Here is a 23,383-nt window from a genome sequence, read left to right as displayed (position 1 = left end):
ATTCTTTGTCTAGCTAAGGCCCTAGCCTGGCCTTCAATACCGCCTCCTTGCATTGTGCTATGTCCACCTGTTCCTTGAGTGCCTTTGCTTCCTGTAGCTTCACCAACCTCTATGTGATGGCGACGGTGTGCGCCATCGGTTTGACCTTGTCATACCTTTACTGTAGTTCCCATGCCTCAATTTCTAACCTCTGCAGGTTTGGATCTTCCTGCAGACTGGTATCTACTTCAAGCGCCTGCTCGAAAAGCACAATGCAATCCTTAAATGTGGTATCGATAGCTACAACGACATGTTTGACAACATTCTCATGTTGCTCTCTGACTTCTGGTGGAGTCAAAGGATGGGCCCTTAACTCATGTTTTGTGATCTTAAGGTTCATTTCAAACTGAACCTTAGCCAGCTCTATCCCTGCATCATGCATACCTATAGCGAGCTTCCAGATTCTTGCATCGATTGATGGATATTTTAGGATGTTTAGCTCTGGAACAGTCCAGCATGCCTCAGCCACCACAGCTGTTGTGCGCTCATTCTTCTCTATGATCTTCTTAAGATTATCAATCACGAATGCCTTTTCTATAAACATTTAGGCATTGTTGACCTTCTGCTCATTGATAACATTTAATGCACATTGTTCTCAAGCCTGAAGCTCTGTGATCACACTGTCTTGCAGGGTGTGAAGGGCTTCACTTGGATGTGCGGCCAAGTTTAACCCGACTTTCCTGAGAGTGATGACAGTGGCCCTATCAACCACTATTTCTATGGTCAATGTTCCATTTGGAAGCACAACGACCTGGGGATCCATTGAGCGGACCATCTCTGCTACATCTGAGGTTCCAGTCACCAAACTACTCGATGCCATGCTACCCTGCTCTACACTAGTCTACACTTGAGTGGCCTAGATCTGCAGCTTAGGCACATCCATTTAAATGGCAACTAAGGCCTGTTTCTTCTACCGTGAGAACTACTGCAGAAGTTCCACAGTCGCATCCCTCACTGTATCACTGATGTCATTCAAATCACCCTCTGTCAAGGTGATTGGGTTAAGGGATGATTTGCTATCCTTGGACTTCTTCCGCGACCCTACTCTTTCCTGCTCCCTTGAGCATTTAACCTAGAATGGAGTAGTCTCTCAGTCTGCTCCTCCTCTGTCTATGGAGGAGGTGACTTCTGACTCCTATCAGAGTCACTCTCTTCCTCTTCTTCCTCCCCTTCTGCCTATTTTTTGGCAATGCGCTATACTTTGGCTTTGTCCTCAGCTTCCTTCCTCCTTCTTTCAACCAACTACTCCTTCCTTGACTTGGCCTCTTCCTTATTTTGCTTTGTGGAATACTTAGTAGACCCATCTAATAAATTTGAGGTCATGCACCACTCTATTGACCAACCCTCTAGGACCGTGGCGATTGCATCATCTGTTGCAAGGTATGGATGATCATACCATTTTTGTTTGGGGTCCTTCCACACTCTGATCGAAATGCAATGGAAGTTTGCCTTGAACTCCACATATTCATACAACTTCTCAAAGATAGTTAGTGAGAGTCGTGACATGTGGTTGATTACGGCGCGGATACTTGATTCCATGAGGATCAAAAATATCTTACTGTCCTTGACCTTTTGGGGGTCCTTCGTGGCCTAGAGCGAAGTGAACTTCGCTGCTTCTAGCAGCTCTCCTACAATTGGAGGAAATTAACTATCCTACAGTAAATCCCACACAACCAGTACAATTGACATTAGCATCCATGCATAGTGGAAGGTATTTCTTTGGTCTTCCACTTCTTTGTAGTTCATGAGGAACTCCTTGCAGAGGTAGTGCACCCAGTTAAATTGTATGCCCTTCGCACATCGGGCCACTAAAGACACAACCGACGCTGATGCTTCATATATGCGACACTTCCTCATTATTTTTCCCACGAAGATCTGGGTGGTAATTTAACCGTGGGGTTAGTTATGCTGGAGATGGAATAGCTATGCAGCTTCTTGGCAAGCTTGAACTTTTCCTTCATTCGTTCGGCAAGGTTGTGCTCACCTGTCTTTCCACCAAATTCCATGGCCAGATTCAAGCCTGAATGTGGGAGAAAAGTGATCTTGTCAATCAGCATGTCAGTGATCAGTATCAGTTCTACTAACCATGGGCACCCATCATGCACCAAGAATAACAACTGTTTGATCACTATCAAAGTTATGGGTGTGTGGTTCTAATGTGGCAACCATAGCAAGTTCAAAAATCTTGCCTTGTCCACCTCTTTTATCCACTGTATTGGCTCTAACGCAGTCACACCAGAGTCTTTATAGAAGACACAATGCATGAATGTATCAATCGCCAAGTGGGGAAAGAACTCTGTATCTACCAAATCCCAATCCTCCATATTTAAATGCAGGACACATGTGATTTTTCTCTCATCAAAGTCCTCTCGGACCTTCGGCTTGCCTCAGCGTGGAGGGGCATATGATGGCAGCTTGGAGATAGGGTCTGCCCCCTCAATTTCAATGTCTTTTGCCCCCATATCAACATCTTCCATGCCCATATCGACGTCTTCTATGTCCTCATTAGGTTCTAGGTCTACTACCTTTCCCTTCTCGTGTGTCGTAGGATTTTCTTTTTGCAGGTGCTTTCTAGGTGACCGCGCACTGATTATGCTGTTTTATGATTATCCTTATTTTGTTTTGGACCCTCTGTGGTCAATGTATGCCTCGGCCTAGGAGACCTTTGCGATTTGGGTACTTGTGCAGGTACCTCTACACTCATTACCTTCGGGGCAGCTCACTCAACTGCCATCCCTTCTTCAACACTTGTGGTCTCCATGGGTACCAACATGATGCTAGTTAAGAGCTCTTGAGTTTTCTTTGGAAATTTCTCAAACACTAAACTCGCTACTAAACCCTCGAAATAGTCAATGTTCATGCTCGCCTAATAGCTCAACACCTCAATTCTCAAAATTCCAAGTGTTTTTCGTTGGGCAGCCATCTGTAACTTATAGACAATTTCAAATTTGAATCTGACCATTCCCCCCAAAATATGTTCATAAATGCTAGAGTGGCGGCTGATTTTCAAAGATATTTCCCTTAAATTCTGACTTAATTGCCACCCCCCTACTCCATTTAGCCATTTTCCCACTATCAAATCATGAACAGTGACCATACCGATCATTTTTCAGCTTCCCTGTGTGGTATCTCCTTCAATAGCACAGCTCTCTACGTGCTTCTATTGACACTGTGACAACCCTCCATTCCACACAGTTCCCTAATCACGCAGCTCTACAACTTGGGTAGTGTAGTTTATAGTCTCGCACCTCCTTTCAGCTGCTTGGAGCACTAAGACTGTGCTTCCACCATATAGTCACCTAGTTGGATCCACGGTGTATGGATTCAATCGGCTACCATTCACCTTCCCTAGAAATGGCTCTTCATTAAACTTCACGAACTGAATTGCTCCACCATCGGTAATCTCCTTGATGACATAGAGCCCTAGCCAATGCATCTAAAATTTTGCTGGAAATTTATCAAACTTGTTGTCATATAATAACACTAAATAATTTACCTTGAAGGTGTGTAGTTTGATGTGCCGAACATGCGATGCCTTTTCGCACTTCTTTTGAACTTGTTGATGGAATCCAACCAAAAACCTATCTTCTTCCAATTCTATCAACTGCGTGATCCTTTCTTCCAAGTCTCCATGATCTGCCATTCCTGTGAATGCCACTATGCGTGGACTAAGTACAATGTATTCCACTGGCATCACAACTTCAACGCCATAAACCAGCCTGAAAGGTGTTTGTCTAGTTAGCTTCTTACAAGTTGTTCTGTAAGCCCATAGCACTGTGGGTACGTGCACATCCCATTTCTTTGTGCATTTCAAACCTTTGCAACGCACTCTCTAGTATCTTATTAAATTCTTCTACTGTTCCATTAGCCTGCAGGTGATATGGTGTACTCTTCTGATGGTAAACCTGCAATTCCTCCGTCAACGTGTTGATCGTTTCATTAAGAAAATCCATACCACAATCACTCATCAAAATTTTCAGACAACCAAACCTCCTCAACAAGTACTCAAAGATGAATTTTTCTACTATTGCACTTGTATAGTCCTTCACAGGGTGCGCCTCCACCCTTCTGGTTAAATACTTAGTCACGGTGATGATGAACCATGCACCCATCTTCATTCTTGGAGGCTAAATTTGTCCTACAAAGTCAATCACCCACTTCTCGAATGACTGTAATGATATCTATAGATGCAGAGGTAGCTCATCCCTCCATGATGGCCTATCAATCCTTGGGCATGCATTGCATGTTGTACAATATGCTTTTGAATCCTTATGCAATGTCAGCCACCACAACCCAATGCATAGAATATTCTACGCGGTTGCTTTTCCTGCATAATTTCCTCCCATAGCTCCTCCATGAGCCTCAATGAGGATATTGCTTCATTCAAATTCTAGAACATAACATCACTGTATTTCATCTAATCCCATTTTATACAAGTGCCCTGCAATGACAGAAAACTTTGCCACGCACACCACTAATTCTTTATTTTGTTTGCTAGTATATCCTTGTAGAGTCGTTCCCATCATCAGGAAGTGTATGATAGCTTTAGTGATTTTCCGTGACACGCACCACAAAGAGTTGCACGTTAGGTAGTCATTATTCCAAATTAGTAGGCCCCTCTCCTGTTTTAATGTGCGACAAATGATCTGGCCTGGCATTCAATCGTCCTAGTTTCACAATAACTTCAAAATCATATTCTTGAAACAAAAACAACCATCTGCATATTTCCACCCCCAACACAAGCTTTTTCACCAAGTTCTTCAATGCAGAATGGTCTGTATACATCTTAAATTGTCTGCCTAGCAAGTAGTGTCTGAAATTCTGGAGCATGTATACCATAGCTAGACCTTCGCGCTCTGTCGTTGAATAATTCTTCTCATCTTTAGATAGCTTCCTACTTGCGAATTCCATAGGATGATCCAATTCTCCCTCACCGGCCTATGTTAGTACTGCTCCTAGAACAATTCATGATGCATCCACATGCACATGAAATTCCTTCTTCCAATCCAAGAAGACTAGGATCGGCACGGTGACAATTTTTTTTTTAGTACATCCAAGATCCTTTGACATTCTTCATTCCAGCAGAATGTAACATCCTTTTTTAATAGTTTCTCCATCGGTGCGGTAATCTCGGAATAACTTTTAATGAACTTTCTATAGTACCCTGTATGCCCCAATGTTGAGCACAACTCTTTCACACTTCTTGGTGCCTCTGAATTGATTATAATTGTGATCTTCACAGGGTCTACCATCAAGCCATGTCTTCATACCACTTGACCCAACAAAATCCCAAAAGGGACGCAAAAAAAAACATTTCTTTAGATTGAGTGTGATCTGGTACCTTCGGCATGTATCCAGCATCAAGCACAAACTTGCTACATGGAGCTTTACTAGTCCAAACACTGTCCAATCATCAAAGTATACCTCTAGAAATTTGTGAATGAAACCTTTGAACATTGTGATGACTACGTGTGAGAACATCACCAACAAGTTCTTCAACCCAAAAGGCATCACAGTATACTGGAAGCATCCCCATTCAATCGTCAAGTTCGTCTTACTTGTATCCTCCAGTGCAATCTTGATCTGATGGTACCTCGAGAACCCATAAGTAAACGGATATGCTTCTTGGCCGCCAACATTATCCAGCACATCAATGGTGAATGAAGCTAGGAAAGGATCATGCACACAAATGTCATTCAAATTCGTGAGATCTATGCATATCCATATCTCATCCTTCTGTTTCTTATCCTGAACTACTATTGGGCTTAACCAATCAGACTCTTTTACTAGTTCAATGATGCCTGCTGCAAGCATTTTATCCAACTCCAAGTGGACCCTTTCTTTATACTTCGGGTTGAGGTGGTAAGGCCTTTGCTTAACTGGCTTTGCATCTGGTTTTAGAGTGATCTTCATGACACCCAAGTCCCCTATTATCCCTTTCAGATCTGAAAACTTCATAGGGAACAGATCTTGATATTCGCGGAGCAATTCGACAACCTTATCTACTATTGCATCATCCGAGTAGTCCCCAATATTTGCAAACTTTGGCTCTACTTCCATGCCAATGTTCACCTGTCTAGTTTTGAGTGACATGGTGATGTCTAAATTCTCTAGCTATGGTCCTTCAACTTCGCAGTGACCTTCAGCCTCTGTAATATTAATCTTCCTCAGATCTTCATCTTCATCTTCTTCTTCCACTGTCACATTGTAGCACTCCAGAACGTGGCTCAGCTAGGTAGTCCAATTGGGTTGAATCAAATCAAGAGGATCTTGCAGTACCCTTGGTGCAAAACATCCCATTCTTCAGTGCCATGGTGGAGCTCTGTCTCCAAGTACCAATTCATCACTATAACATCCAAGGTATGACAAAACAGATGTACCCACTCTAGTTGAGGCTCCGCTCAATAAAATTCAGTCCATTTGGCCAAATGGTTGCACGGGTCATTCCTCCCATCATATTTTTCTATTAGCCAGACTTGTGGGTGACCTAACCACACTCTCATCATCTTTCTGTACACTCGTCAATCGTCAAAACTGTCCTTGCGCATGCCCCACCATCTCACAGGCATAACACGCAGAGCCTAATACAAGGCATGGAAGTGATTCTTCTCTATCACTTCTCACTCGAATGCATCCAAAACGTTATCAACATCAATTAAAACATCATAGTAAGGAAACTTTCTTACCTCCGACGATACTAATCACAACGACTTGGTCATCATATTACAACGCAGTGTAGATACTTCATGCAGTCGATTCTACAAGTGCTCCAACTCTTCATCTGAATCTGATGTGCAGGAAATTTCATGGTCCCATGCAATATGCCCTTCTACTATTCAATTCACCCAATCCTAATCTTGCATCGTTATCTTGTAAATCTAGTCCAAATTGTCATCACTTTCATAGTCACAGACTAGTTCAGTATAGCGGGGTCCTTCTACAGGGTCTAGGGGCACCACTACACGAAGTGATTTCTTCTCAAATATCATCTTCTGCTTCTTCAAATTGATTACCCCACTCATGTTAGTGGCCTAATCAATCCCAAGGATCACAGGGTAGGTATTACTGTCATCCACAATCTCTATTTCTTCAAAATCAGCTAATGCGCTTACGCCCTCAATATCAATTGTTACTCCCTGCAATCTTCCCATGGGGATGATTTTCTACTGATTTTCCATTCTGAACTGAATCAGAGACCACTCTAGCATAGGTATTCCCATCCTTTCCCATGTCTATTTAGGTGAAACATTCGTGTCCAACCACAAATCTAGAATAACTTGATCCATCTCATATTCTCCTATCTGCGCAGTGAGCCTCATCTCACGCCCCATTCTCACGTTATGCTTACCAATCTTCCTAACTACACGTGGTTTTTCAGTAGCATTTTCCTTCCCAGTGCACCTATTGATCAACTCTGGTAGTCCCTTCACAACATTACTATCATGTAGAAGCTTCATACAGGTTTCTAAGAAAGTAGTAATCATGGAGGGGTCCATTTCTTCAACCAACTTCCCCTGACTTCTTGAGGTAGAGGCCTCAGTGAAGCTTTTCTTTGCTTTCATACATGTTTCCCTTCTATGTTCTAGATCAAACCCAGTCTATTTTTTTGGCACTTTGTGGACCCACTCACCTTCCTCAATCTACTTCCCCTTATCTTCACCAGTCGTCGCTTCACTTCATAACACAATATTTACCTTAAGATCTTCCTCGCGAGGTTCAACCCTCATCATTTGTAGTTTCTGAGTCGACTGCTGAGGTTGTGCCCCCTTTTCACGTATCTTAGCTAATAATATAGGGCAATCATCTATCATATGGTCAAACTAATTACAATAGTGGCATGATAGATGCGTTGGATTTGGGCAGTCTTGCATGTAGTGTCCTAGTCCCCCACAATTATAACAAATGACCTACCCTCGACCTCTACTAGGTCCTCCTCCTCCTCAGCCTCATTCATGCCTTTGATACTCACCTCCCGTTGCCCTGCGCCTTGTTTTGGAGGCCGGGTTTCTTCCTCCACCATATATGCAAGTGTTCTATCCATCATTAATTCATAACTATGAAAATTGCCCTCATCATGACCCATCGATTGAAAGAAGTTGCAAAAGAGCTGTTGCAGTGTCTGTATGAATTTCTACATCAAATGGAAATTGTTTTTCACATGTTTTCTAGTTAGATGACAAATAGCACCGCATAGCACGGGCCCTGTACTTGGCCATGTTGTAACTTCCGGCCTCAGAGGTATTGGTCCCCCTATTGCAACATAATTTGCAAAAACTGGACAGTGATCTTTGTCATGCCCTTGGCTTTTGCACTTCAGGCACCAAACTTCTTTGCGCACCTTAGGCTGAGTTGTTATATGTTTCTTCAGACTCTGCATTCTTGGCAAAGGTTCTGCAACTACACATGAATCTAATGAACCCCCAGATTAGCATCTTACATTGGTGTCTCATGCAATCTCATCGCAATTTCCAGGGTTTCCACCTGGGCCCCAATCCTCTATTGTGATAGCACAACCCTTAGATGAGGCAGGAGTGAAGCCACAAACCATTCATGGTGCTTCCCATCAGTCAGATTCATGTTAGCTTCATGGATTGTACACTTCGATCTCTGATCCAGATCCCAGGGTGTATCACCAATCTTCATCATGATCTCTTTGAATCCCACAATTGATTGCGCTTCAGACTTAGGTCTAGAATTCCTTATTCAATGCAATCTAGATATCTGCCATTACAGACATTGATTATTAGTGCAATACTTGATGTACCACGTTAGCACGTGATCCTACAAATCACTAACCAACGTTGCTTTCATCATTTGATCATCCATGATATTGTGAGCTTCCCATACAGCCTTCACAACGAACTTAAACTAGTCTGGATCTTTATTACCCATGCCCTTGAACACAAGTAGCTTTACTAAGTTTTCCATACTGAATGGTAGTGGAGGTGGTGGTGGTGAAGGCAAAGGTGTATGCAGTGGAGGTGAAGATGTAGGTGGTGTGGGTGGATGGTGTATTCGTGGGAACCCTTGCTTTATCAACTGAGCAACGCTCTATGGAGATGCTTGTGTTGCTTCCTCGTCATCACTCAGAGGAGTTTCAATTAGTGGGCTATATCTAGGGCTTAGTTACCCTTTGTTTCTAAATGTCCTTTCACTTCACGTAGCCCCAAACATAAAGGTAGTTGCATAACCCACTTTTCACACAAGAGCATCTTAATCCAGGTATTTAAGGATTTTAAATAGTTACCTCACGACCCCTTGAAAAAGTGGCGCTCTGCTTCATTGTAACTAACAAAGGTATCGACCATGAACTCTTTTAAGAACCATACTATGATACAGTCAAGCTAATGATCCACAATGCATGCGATCTTATCTTCAGAGGCTTATAATCTCTGCACTAACTTCGTGGTCCAGACTATTGGACCGTGAAGCCTCCACCTTCCTTGGTTGTCTACCAATTTCACAATCCACTTGTACAACTTGACAGAGAAGGAACAGAAGAAGATCTCATGTATCTCTGTGTACAGGTATATTTCCAACCACTGTTCTTCCATCAATCGCGGATTATTTTTCTCTTATGTTGCAAATTTGTAGACCTTTCTATCCAACCAGTCTTTGATCTCCTTCTTAGTTGGATTCTGTTGATGTGATGTCGCACATCTCGTTATGCAGATTTCAGTCCCAACAATGGAACCATTTTTTGGCTTAATGGGCGCTGACCAAGGTTCAAGATTAATTAGCTAAGAAAATACCTACACTACTTTCCCTTTCGGCATCAATCCACGGAGCGCAAACTAAAGTCTCACCTGAAGCAGTATGGGGGGATGCAGGAACCAAGTTTCTGCACACTGAGATAGTTGTGATGTCATTTTATACCCTAACCCTTCCTTCACGTAGACTGATAAGCCCTTTAGGGCTAATCAATATACTTCTCTTATTTGGCTTCGAGACCTTGGCAAAGGTTTGTGATCGTCCTTCGCGTACCCTAAATAGGCAATTCAGACACTTACACACCTCTGTGACTACCCCTACTTCTATGTCTACCCAGATTAGCTTAATTCATGTATAAATTCAACATCCATTATGATTATCTTTGCGTAAACATATATTCTTACTTGCGTTCATATGACAAAGAAAAACACATAGATTCACGCATGAATATAGCATTAAATCATAAACCTAGTATTCAACATAAAATAACTGCATACATTCATAACATAAGTAAAAGAGATCATACACAGGTATCTCTAGAATAATTCTCTTTATTGATAGTTCAAATATTCATTATAGACTCTAACTTCCCCTCACACACAATTGCAAGGGTTCGCACACTCAGCTACGGACTTCTACCCTAGGCCTCTATGCACACAGCTGCAAAGCCTCTTTCCTATTCTAATACTCTTCACTCTTAGCTCTCACATATCCATTACACCAATTAATTGCCCAAAAACTTACTTAGAACTACTTAGAATCTTCTTAGACTCTCCCTTTTTATACATTCCCATGGTTCGCAGACCAAGGGTGGATCTCATAAAGCCGACAAAATTTACCTAAACTAAGGATTGAAACCTTTTTTGATTCTTTACATCTTTGTGCTCTATGACCATAAAATGTGGAGACTCTACACTCTTTATACAAAATTTGTTCCTTTAGCCCCAAAACTTGGGCTTTTAAACCAAAAATTGACCCTAAGGACCCGTTCCCAACACTTCCTTCTGCTTCTTTTTGCTTCTTGTGGAAGCTTTGGTGTATGCCTTCCTCTTCTCTGTGAAAACTTGGTATGTATTTGTATTTTCAGACTCTTTTTTTTCTCATCACCTTTAGGAGGATCCTGGTGACCCTCATCATTTTTCTCCTCTTATTGTGATTCTTATTCATCCTTATCCTTCCCACTTTCTTCCTCATGTTGCATCGTGTCCTCCTCTACTAGAGTACCCTCTATCTGTGTCTCTAGTGTAGTGATGCACTCCAATTGGCACTATTGTATCTATGCTAGGATATCCTCTTCTGTAACTAAATAAGGTAGGGGTTGTCATGTCTTCTTGGTGTCCTTGCGAGCCTGCATGTAAATTCTATGGAAGTTATCCTTAAAATTTGCAATAGAGCTACACTGCTCATATAGGCTTAGTGAAAGGTGAGGGTGTTGGTTCATCAACATGTGTAATTCCATATGATATAAAAAAAAAAACATTATGTTATCTTGTGCTCGCACTGGTTCAGTGGTATACCATAGCAAGGCATATTGTGCAGCTTCAAAAAAATCCGAGGCTATCTGTTATATGGAATTTATACCTACAGATAATTACATCTTCCCTAAGTGGGTAGTTACACTTATAACATCATAATTAAATATGTTTAACCTTTTCCTACAATAGATAGATAAGATAAAGAAACCTACGTGTGATCCTTCACCTCCTTTGATCTCCTTTGAATTTCTCTTGTCACTCTCGCTCAAACTGAATTCGCGCAATTTGTACCTGCCAACATAAACAGAATACAACAACAATCAAAACATATGATATATCTATTATAAACAAATGGAATTGAAAACATTTGAACATACATTCATCATAGACATGGACAAAAATATGGGAAAAGGAACAAACAACTTTACTGATTGATAGGAGAAGTTACACCCAATGTGGTTCAATCCCGTGTCACTCATCCAGCTTAGTCCAAACCCTCATCACACCAATAGCACATAAATTCAGTAGCATAACATTACTTGACAATGATTTCAAGTCTCATGCCAACAATATTTCAATACAATATCCAAATTCCAGCCCCCTGATCACTATGATGAGTGGTCAATTTATAGGGAAATGCAGGTGGTTTAGTCATAAATTGGGTATTGAATGGTTTTCCATAATTGGATAGTTAGTTTCCACAGAGAAAGGGATGAGAGGATAGAGTGTTAATTGATCCATAGCCTATCCAAAAACAAGCTCATTGGATGAGATAAGAGTTGGGCATCCCTCTATAATGCTCTAGAATCAAGGAATATTCCCAGACTCCTATGTCAATTTTGCTCATCCTTTCCTAGCACAGGTTAAAATGGGCCTAAGTGCACTGTAGCATAGGTATGGATGGGCCTACCTGCTATGCAGAGTAGTTTCCCTTGACCAAGGTTGCACTGGTGTCCCAAAGAGGCATTTCAGCAGGGTTTCAAGCTAGGCAACTTTCATGGATGAAAACATTCAATATAATGACATGTCTAGCTCATGTAGCAACTAAATTAGCATTTGATGATACCTATTTGTACTAATATGATTGTCAAGAATGATGTGTCCAAATAGACCTGTAACAGTTGCCCCCTAAAGCATGAAGTCAAAAATGATAATGTCGAGTGATATTCTTTATGATGTGATGAGGAGGATCTGAAGCGGACGGTGACTTGCATCAATTAAAATACATAATATCATGATATCTTTGAATTTTTCATGAATTGCTGAAGGAAGGAATACCCATACTCAGCAAATAAAATTTTCATTACATCTACATAAATTAGATAGTCATGTACAGATATAGATCCATGATAGGATGACCATCTGTGTAAAGCCATCGTACATATGATTTAGTACTCTCCTGAATTAGCAGCCCGAATGGATGAAACTAGAGCTAGGGTCTTCTATCTCGTCCAATCATTTGCTCAAGTATGAGTCTAACCATGTGAAAATGTGATCTGAAGTTGAACATGGGAAGACACCATTAGATTACCAGCTAATGATGTAAGTTGTTAACAAACACGAGATAAATCACTGATAATGATAATGATTCTCAAGGTACTACAATACATTGTGCATGGTGTGAATATATGTTTTGATGTTGAACACCATACAAAGTCTTTCAGCCAAAGGTTTGTCATGCCAACCTGTCACCAGAAGTGAGAAACTTTCCATTGATGTATGCAAGCCTCAAGGTAATGGAAGGGTGTTTCTAAGTCAACTTCCTGGATAATGTGCTAATGTCGACAAGAAGTGACTCATTGCAGGAGGGACTTGATGCATTCCCCATCAATGAAATGAAATGAGTGCAATGATTTTGAAGACAGAATGTGACTGCCGACACAATGTTTAGGAATGGCAGTCATGAAAACTAAGGTTTATGAGTATTGCAAAGGATGAAGTTTACTAAGTGGCTTCTCTTGAACATGTCGGTGACACTGAATGAATTGGCATCATTAACTCAAAACCAAAGTGATGGATGGTGTGATAGACCATAGGTATGATAACCATCAAGCAGATAACCCAACCCAAATAGCCACAAAGATGAAGTGAAAGTGTCATGTTCAAGAGTGACTTGCTACCATAAAGTGATTTATCCCTTTTCCCATTTTCCCCAGTCATTCCTGACCAGTACCTCTCTATTTTTTTTAAACAAGCCTGAGGAGGATAACACATGCTTGTATTATAATTCCACCCTTCAGTTGAATCCATCGCTATGTGATGTTTTAACGAGTCTACCGAAGGTAAAACTCGGTCTTCTCATGATGGACAAGTTTGTCACTATTTTATGCTTTAATGAGTTTAATGACAATGAGAGCTCGGTCCTTTTCATGTTTAGAGAGTTTGAAAAGGGATAAAATGAAAAATCCACAGGTTATTTTTCATAAATTTGTCTCTCAAGTCTGAAAAGGTGTAAAATAATACAAGAGAGAACCTATTGACCATGTTCGATCAACGTATTCATTTTTCGTAAGTAATCTATCTCAGTCTAGAAAAGGGTTAAACTTACACTGAGTAGATGTCATTTAAAATCTGTTTACGAGATGAAAAGGACAAGCGCTCGACAATATTTTCATATTTCAAGAGTGTGAAAAGAGCTTAAAGAGGACTCCACTTAGAGGAACGAGTGGTGTCTAGGATAGGAACTAGTTCTGGTGATGTTGGAACTTCTCAAAACATGTTGATTTATGTGAAGAGGATGGCTAATAATACCACTCATTTCAACTGTTCCTCAAAAAGGGTAAAACAACCAAGTGAAAGTGTATGATCAGCCAAGAAGATAGTGACAATGGAAGGAGAAAAACCAAGGCTCATCTGATGAAAGAGGCTGATAGAATGGAAATCAGGAGGGTTAAAATGGAAATGGGTTCATTTTTACACAAGCTTGACCATAACAAACTATGCTTGGATTCAGTTTCATGTTTACACAAGCTTGAAATGAAAAACTATGCTTGGATTCAGTTTCATTTTTACACAAACTTGAACCATAAAACTATGCTTGGAATTGGTTTACATACCCCTAGCATGATGACTCAATTCTAGGTGCATGCCCCCCAAGCTTCATTGCATTAACCTAACTAGACTACTCATGGCTATCGGGTGGATGGAGTGAAGGTTCATTTACGAGATCAAGTGAAAGACTCGACTGGGATTTTATGAGATCTACTCAAAGAATCAAATTGGAACTTTCCTCGAGGGGACGTTGTTTCATTTTTTCATGAGCTTGACACAAGACAAGGAACTCTGCTTAGATTCCTTGTTTCATTTTTTAACAAGCTTGACACTAGACAAAGAATTATGCTTTGATTCCTTGTTTCATCTTTTAATGAGCTTGACACAAAACAAGGAAATATGTTTAGATTCCTTGTTTCATTTTTTAATGAGCTTGACACAAGACAAGGAACTATGCTCTGATTCCTTGTTTCATTTTTTAGCAAGCTTGACACAAGACAAGGAACCATGTTCTGGAACCTATTTCATTTTTTAATGAGGTTGACATAGTAAAATAACTATGCTCATATTCCTTGTTTCATTTTTTAACAAGATTGACATAAGAGAAGGAAATCTGATTAGATTCCTTGTTTCATTTTTTAATGAGCTTGACACAAGACAAGCAACTATGCTCTAATTCCTTGTTTCATTTTTTAACGAGCTTAACACATGACAAGGAACTATTCCCTGAGACATGTTTCTTTTTTTAATGAGTTTCACATAGTAAAAGAACTATCCTCATATTCCTTGTTTCATTTTTTAATGAGCTTGACACAAGACAAGGAACAATGCTCATGAGACTTGTTTCTTTGAAACCAGAGATTCTAGGTTCAATCCCAGTACGGTCGCCAATTTGTTATATATAATTTATACCTATTGATAAGTAAATCTTCCCTAAGTGGGTAGTTACACTTAGAACAATAGAAGTAAATATGTTTAACATTTTCCTACAAAAATTAGATAAGATAAAAAAAACTACTTGTGATCCTTCACTTCCTTTGATCTCCTTTGAATTTCTCCCATCGCTCCCTCTCAAACTGAATTCACTCAATTGGTACCTGCCAACATAAACAGAAGATGATAGCAATCAAAGAATATGATCTATCTGTTATAAACAAATGGAATGAAAAAAATTTGAACATATATTCATCACAGATATGGAAAAAAGTACGGGAAAAGGAACAAACAACTTTATTGATTGATAGAAGGAGAAGTTACACCCAATGTGGTTCGATCCCGTGTCACTCATCCAACTTAGTCCAAACCCTCATCACACCAATAGCACATCAATCCAGCAACATAACATTGCTTGACAATGATTTCAAGTCTCAAACCAACAATATTTCAGTACAATATCCAAATTCTAGCCCCCTGGTCACTATGATGAGTCGTTAACTTATAGGGAAATGCAAGTGGTTTTGTCATAAATTGGGTATTGAATTGTTTTCCATAATTGGATAGTTAGTTTCTGTGGAGAAAGGGATGAGAGGATAAAGGGTTATTTGATCCATAGCATATCCAAAAATGAGCTCATAGGATGAGATAAGAGCTCGACATCCTTCTAGAATGCACTAGAATCAAGGAATATTCCTAGAATCCTATGTCAATTTCACTCATCCTCGCCCAACACAGGTTAAAGTGGGCCTAATTTCACTGTAATGCAAGTCTAAATGGGCCTACCTACTATGCAGAGTAGTTGCCCCTGACCAAGGCTACGTTGGTGTCCCAGAGAAGCATTTCAACAAGGTTTCAAGCTAGGAAACTTTCATGGATGAAAAAATTCAATATGATGACTTGTCTAGGGAATGTAGTGATTGAATTAGGTTTTGATGAGCCTTATTTGTATTGATCTGATCGTTGGGAATGATGTGCAAAATATACCTGTAACACTATTATAGGGAATTGTGAATCTTTTGCCTCTCTCCATGAAAGCATCAAAATTATTAGAATTAACCATGTGTATTAGAACATAGTACCTTTCTCCTGAGCCCCACAATAGTCATCCAGAAACTCTTGGCATAGATATGTGGCCTAAAACTACTGAACCCCATCAGCGCACTATGAAATTAATGAAACCACCAGTTCAGGGACTTCAATATCCTGACACTTCCTCATGATTTTTCCAGCCAAAATATGTGCTGTGAAGTGAACTCCCTAGTCATTGATCGATTTGATATCATAACATTGCTTCCCTTTCGTCAGTCCAAAATTCTTCTTAATGTTGTCTGATATGGCTCTGTCTTGATCTTTCCCAACAAAATCCTCTGCGGGGTTTAGCCCTTGATAAGGTAGTCTTGTGATTCTCTACATTAACATTATATCGATAGGGATCATCTTCCCCATCCACAGGCGTCCATTGTTCACAAGCACGAGAAATTGTCTTACAAAAGTTGTGCTTCTTGGACTTCTGCCAATGTGTGGCATATTCGACATATTCATCAAGCCCACGATGCTAATCCAACTACCCAATGTTGTAGTTCTAACCTTGTCACACAACTCTCAGGGTAGTCTACTTATTTTAAGTATCTTTCTTGTGTTAATTACATATATTTCTTTATGTAATTGAAATCACAATCCGTGAAATTTAGCTACGAAATCTTCCAAAAGGTTTCTCCATTAAATCACACTGACTCCAGAAATAACAGTGTGATGGTTCAATACTTCGTGTCCTCCAACTCTTTCCCTGATTTTTCATCTGGTTTTCTTGGTGGAATATATGCTGGGAGAGGCGGCAGAAATGATGCACCATCAATTTCCATTTGCACTTGCTCTACTTCTTCCTCACTATCTCTCAATTGTTCAGGCTCTTTCTCATGCTCAATTTTGGCTTAGGGGTTCATGATCTAGGTTCAGAGTTAATTGTGCCAAACAAATCCCTATACTATTGGCCCTTTTAACATCAATCTGTGGAGTGCGGAGTGAAGTCTCACCTGAAGCAGAATGGGGGGTTTTTGGAACGAATTTTATGCACCTAGAGATCAACATGATGTCTTTTTGTGCCCTAGATCTCCCTTCATGTAGATCGATAAGCCCTTATGGCTTTTCGATGTAACTTCCATTAATAAGCCTCTAGCCCTCCGCGAAGGTCTATGACTAGCTTTCGCAGATGCTGAACAGGTGAATTAGCAACTTACGTGCATCATATATTACTCTTATGCCAATATTTACTTAAATCTACTTAAGTGCTCAATATTTTAACATACAATGATATAATCTTTGCCTAAGCACTTAAAATCAATTGCGTTCAGATAACAATATAGATCTAGTAAAGTCGCGCATCAATACATCATTATTCCACAAAACCATCATTTATCATAGCATAAAACACATTCATACATAATAGAAGATAATAGATAAACACTAGCATTTATGAAACAACCTTCTTTATTGATATTTAGTTAGGCTTACAGACTCAAGACTTCCGTGTGCACTCAGCTGCAAGGGTCCATGCACTTAGTTGTGGGCTCTACTCTGGGCCTTTGTGCACTTAGCTGTAGAGCCTTTCTTCTACCTTTTGCACTCAATTAGACTCCTTCTATTGTACCCATAGACCACTTCCATTCTTTTGTTATTATGCCTTAGAATATTTAAGACACACCTATTTATACAATCCCATGGTCCGGAAACCATTGGTAGATCTTCAAAAGCTGAATCAACTTACATAAAAGAGGGTAAAACCCTTTTTGACTCTTTAATTAACTATGCGCTCCGTGACCACAATTTGCGGAGACTTTACATATTTATACATCAAAACTTGGGCTTTTGCCCCAAAATTGACCCAGGGGACCCCATCCCAATAGGCCCCCAACACAAAGATCGTGACTCACCCTCAAGTCACTCAGCTGGTGTGGATATCTTGTTTCGAAGATACCCTAGCTCAAATTCTGCAACTGCTACTTTAGCCGTGATCTACGTGGCTTCCTGCTTGACTTGTTCTACCAGCTTCTCTGTGGTTGGTCTTGCCCTATCCTGCTTAATCTTCTACTGTGTACTCTGCAAGTTCACCAATTTTTCCTGTATGTTGGCTGAGACTACATAGGCTTCATCCAACCAAGGCCCCAACCTGGCCTTAAGGACTGCCTCTTTCTTTTGCACCACTTCCAGTTGTGTAAGGAGCTTCTTAGCCTCTTGTATCTTGGAAAGGCGCTATGTTGTAGCAACAGTGCGCATCATCACCCTTACTTCGTCGTAGTGCTACTAGAGCTCACAAACCACTATATTAATACCTGCAAGGTGGGATCTTCCTGCAGGGTCGTCACTACTTCCATGGCTTGCTCAAATAGCGTGGTGCAGTCCATAAACGCGTCATCCAACATAGCAACTCCATCCTTAACAGTGGCTTCATGTTGTTCCCTAACCTCTGGTGGGGTTGAAGGCTATGATTTTAGTGCTAGTTCAGTGATTTTCATGTTCAGCTTGAAATGAACTCTAGCCACCTCTCCCTTGCCATCGTGCAAGCCTGCAACAATTTTTCTGATCTTGGCCTCCAACGTTGCTTCCTCCGGCATGTGCAACTTCGGAACTGTGTTGCATGCTTCTACCACCGAGACCACTAACTGAGTGTTCTGTGCCTAGATTGTTTCCTTTTCTTTGATAGACTCTGTCTTCTCAGGGAATGTATGTTCGTTTTTCACTTGATATTCGCTTATGAAGCTGAGGGTGCACTACTCCCATGCTTTTAAATCATCTGTCACACCTATCTGCAATGTGTGAAGATACTCATTGGGGAACATAGCGAGGTTGAGGCCGATGATATTTAGAGAACTCATGATGACCTTATCATCGGCCGCCTTCGCACTCAATGATCCTTCCAGTAGCGTGACTGCCTTGAGATCCAGTGATCTAACCATCTCTACCACCTGACTAGTCCCAGGTGCCAAGCTTGTTGGTGCAACGATTACCTGCCCTGTGCCAACTTGGATCCTATTTGTCTAAAATTTCAACTTGCACAGATCATTTTGGATAGTACTTAGCGCCTGATGTTGCTATTGTTCAAACTCATACAACAGTTCCACTATGGTATCGCACACCTTATCTCCGATCTTGTCAAGATCTCTTTCTATTAGTGCGATTGGATCCAGTAATGGCTTTGTCTCTTTCGAATTCTTTCGAGGACCCTCCTTCTGCTCATCCATGTACCTTTTTATTCAAAAGGGAGTGATTTGTTCCTCCTGACCACCATCGCCCTATTCTGACTGCTCCTCTTCCTCTATTTGGGGCGAAGGGTACTTAACACTCCACTCAGAGTCGCACTCTTCATGTTCCACCTACTACTTTAAAGCACGCTCCTTTTCTAGCCAGGCATTCTCCTTGACCTCTTTCCTTCGCTTCTCAACCAACTGCTGGACCACCTACTTCGTTGCTTCCTTATTTTTATTTTTCATGGATGTCACCACACCTTTGCTACTTCGTGTGGCCAAATCGGATGGAGAATGACAATCTGCTGACCATCGCTTGATAATCTCCTGAATGGCATCATTTGTAGCAAGGTAAGGTAGGTCGAACCATTTATTCTACAGATCTTTCCGCGCCTTGATATAGACGCATGGAAGTCTACGTTAAACTCTGTGTATTTTGATAGCATCTCAAACAATGTATTCTGATAGCTTCTGGTTGATGGCCATGCGAAAGCTCGCCTCCATCAACACCGAGAAAAATTTGGTCTTTGTGACAAGCATGCCATTCTTTTTTGCGCAAAGGGAGATAAATTGTGCAGCCTCCGAAACTCCTTTCTCCAAGGGAGGAAACTAGATGTCCTTCGGTATTTCCCAAGCCACTAGCACGACAGAGAGAAGCAACCATGCGTAGTGGAAGGTTTTTCTCTCGTCCTGAGCCTCACGAAAATTTGTAAGGAACTTGCTACAAACTTTGTGTGACCAATTAAGTTGCACGCCCTTCACACAATGTTCAGCCAATGAAATTATGGGCACCAAAACCTGGTCCGCACGACATTTTCTCATGTCCTTTCTAGCTAAGATTTGTGTAGCAATTTTCACCATGGTGTTGGTGATAGATGTGATGGAGTACCCGAGCATTTTTTTAACCAGCTTGAAATTTTCCTTCATCTTCTCTGTTAGGTCACACTCACTCGTCTTTCCGCCAAACTCCTTGGCTGGATTCAAGCTTGAGTGCGGTAATAGCATGATCCAATGGATCAACATATCTGTAATCAGGATCAATGAATTCAGCCACAAACATTCATCATGCACTAGGGTTAGCAACTGCTTGATACAAATGAGGTCGATATTGGAGTGGTGGTAGTGGGGCGCCCACAACAGGTTCAACAACCCTGACTGATTCACTTCATGAATCCACACGACTAGCTCCAACGTGGTGACATTGGATTCCTTGTAATATACCCTCTTCATATAATTCTCCATCATAAGGTGGGGAACCTTTCATGTTCGTGAAATCCCAGTCTTCCAGTTTTAAATGGGGAATCCATGACAAGTGTGTTGTAGGGAAAAGTATCCGATTCGGATGACCCTATCCCACTCTAAGGGTGATAGTACCTCAGCAACAACTGTAAAGAAAACTAGTTAAGGTTTACTTCTTTACGAAAGCAAGAGAGAATGAGGAAATGCACTAACCGTTGCCTTGCGCTTAATGTCGAATCCAAACTCTTCTCTTTGGCTGCTTGCTCCCAGCTCCTTGCTCTTTTGCTGGCCTAGCTACAATGAGATCCTGCAAAATAACAAAGAAGGAAACTACAAGAAGCATGCAATCATAACTGATTCAAGGATTAGCATAAATCAAATATACAATTATCACAATACATCATTGAAACAAATGCATATAGAAGAACCTCAATAGCTTTTATTAATGAAGAAGTAAAGTTCTGAGAGAGTTACAACCATTGAAGGCCCCAATCCAGCAACACCTCCCAGCAGAAAGAATTTCTCCTCTTCACCTCCTTCAAGCAATCACCCAATAGCTCTATAGTGAAACCAACAGCATATCATTACTTTGCACAAAATTCCAGCCTCCTGAGCTCATAGGAGAGAGCTCAATATATAGATGAATTGAGAAAGGATGAGTCAGCTTGCAACTGATGTGTAGCTGCCTTGTGTCCTCTCTCTCTTCAGTTGATCTTCAGTTCTTGAGTCCACTTGGAGAACCTTGCTTCCACTTGGAGAAACAGAGCCTCTGACTCATCACAAGGCGAAATCCCTGATCCAAGTGTCATTTTTGGAAGATTCCAGAGCAATGACTCAGTGTGCCACTTGTCCCATCTCGCTCAGCGCAGGTGGCCTTTGTTCCACTTGCTTTGCAACGCAGGCACACCATGGAGGAGTTGAGTTTCAGCGCAGAAGCCTAGTGGAGCACCTGCTTTGATTTCAGGATTGCTTGTTTTTGAGTGTTTTCAGGTGGAGAACTGATCTGAGAGATGTTGGTTTGCTGACCTTGTTCCTCTAGGGGTAGGAACATCATGTTTAGGGACTTTGGATCCCTTGGATTATTGACAATTCATGCCTGATGCTGCAAGGCACAAAATTGTCTATAACAGATGCCCCCTAAAGTATGAGGTCGTTTATCGGGTGAAATGCTTTATTAGGAGGATCCGAAGTTCATTCAATCTGCTGAGAAGTGTCCTGTAATAAGATACAATACAATACATTATTTTTCATTCTTTTTCATGATCTAGCTGAGGCGGGCATTCCCATGCTCAGCTTTATAAATACATTTTGGTACATAGAACAGACGATCGTCTGATGATAGACTGATAATTCTCTGCTGAAATTATCATCCTTTGAGAAGGATGATCATCTGCTGCAATGATGTACATATCAAATGTCTTTATATCCTGAATATATATCGCAGCCCAGATGGATGAAACTAGATCCGGGGTCTTCAATCTCTTCCGATCTTCACTCGATGTACAAGTCAATCCATGTGAGAATTTCTTGAAGTCGAACATGGAAAGACATCGCTTGATTACCGGTCAATGATGTAAACCGTTAACAAGCGCGAGAGGAATCACCAATAAGGATGATGACCCTCAAGGTACGGCAGTACAATTCACATGGTGGGAATAAAGGACTTGGCGTCGACCACCATGCAAAATCTTCTGGTCGAAGGTCATTGATGTATACCTGTCGCCGGAAGTGAGAAACTTGCCATTGAGGCATGCAAGCTTCAAAGTACTGAAGGGGTTGTTCCTAGATCAACTCCTTGGATAATGAGCTGATGTCGACAAGGAGCAATCCGTCAAAGGAGGGCCTTAATGAATCCCACATCAGTGACACGGAACGGAGCTAGTGATTGTGATGATGTGAAAACAAACTGTGATGTATGATTCAGGGTGGCGGTCATGAAATGGATGAAGGACAATGTATGGCAGTGGATGGGACATGGTTGACTCTTTGCAGAACAACATCTCTTGAACATATAACGACACTGATGTGATGGATCGGTAGCATTACCCCAAATGTGGATTGTGTGGCGAGGACCATGGTGATGAGACCGGTGAATGAAACAACCCAACCCGATGTGATACGGAGGACAAAGTGTCATGTTCAAGAGTGACTTGCTACCATTAAAGCTGTGAGGTTCTCCCAATTTTTCCCTAGTCATTGCTGACCAGTACCTCTTTATTTTTATCAAGCTTGAGGAGGATAACATATGCTTGTTCTATAACCTGCCCTTCGGGCAAGCCCATCGCTATGTTTTAACGAGCCTAGCGATAGGGAAACTCGTTCTCGTCTAAAGACAAGTTTGTCGCTATTTAATGAATTTAACGAGTCTAACGACAAGGATAACTCGGTCCTTTTCATTTTTAGAGAGTCTGAAAAGGTACATAAAGTCAACTCCAGAATTCCTTTTTCGTCATCTAATCCCTTAAGTCCGAAAAAGTATAAAACAATACAGAAGGGATGAATTTTCGATTGCTTTAACGAGCCGAACAAAACAAGCACTCGATCTTTTTGTGCAATAATCCCTCAGGTCCAAAAAGATTAAAATCTAGAGGAGGGATAGCTCTTCCGGTCGTTTAACGAGCTGGAAGGCCAAAACTCGGCAAACTTTTCATATTTTACGAGTCAGAAGAAAATAGCTCAAAGAAGACTCGTCTTTTGAGGAACGAGTGATAAACAGGGATAGCAGCAGATTCCAGGTACAGGTTGGAATAT

This window comes from Pinus tabuliformis, chromosome 6, assembly GCF_031772625.1.
Source record: "Pinus tabuliformis cultivar Carrire ecotype Pingquan chromosome 6, CPIR1, whole genome shotgun sequence".
Classification (NCBI taxonomy): domain Eukaryota; kingdom Viridiplantae; phylum Streptophyta; class Pinopsida; order Pinales; family Pinaceae; genus Pinus; species Pinus tabuliformis.
Note: the sequence above shows the minus strand (reverse complement) of the source record.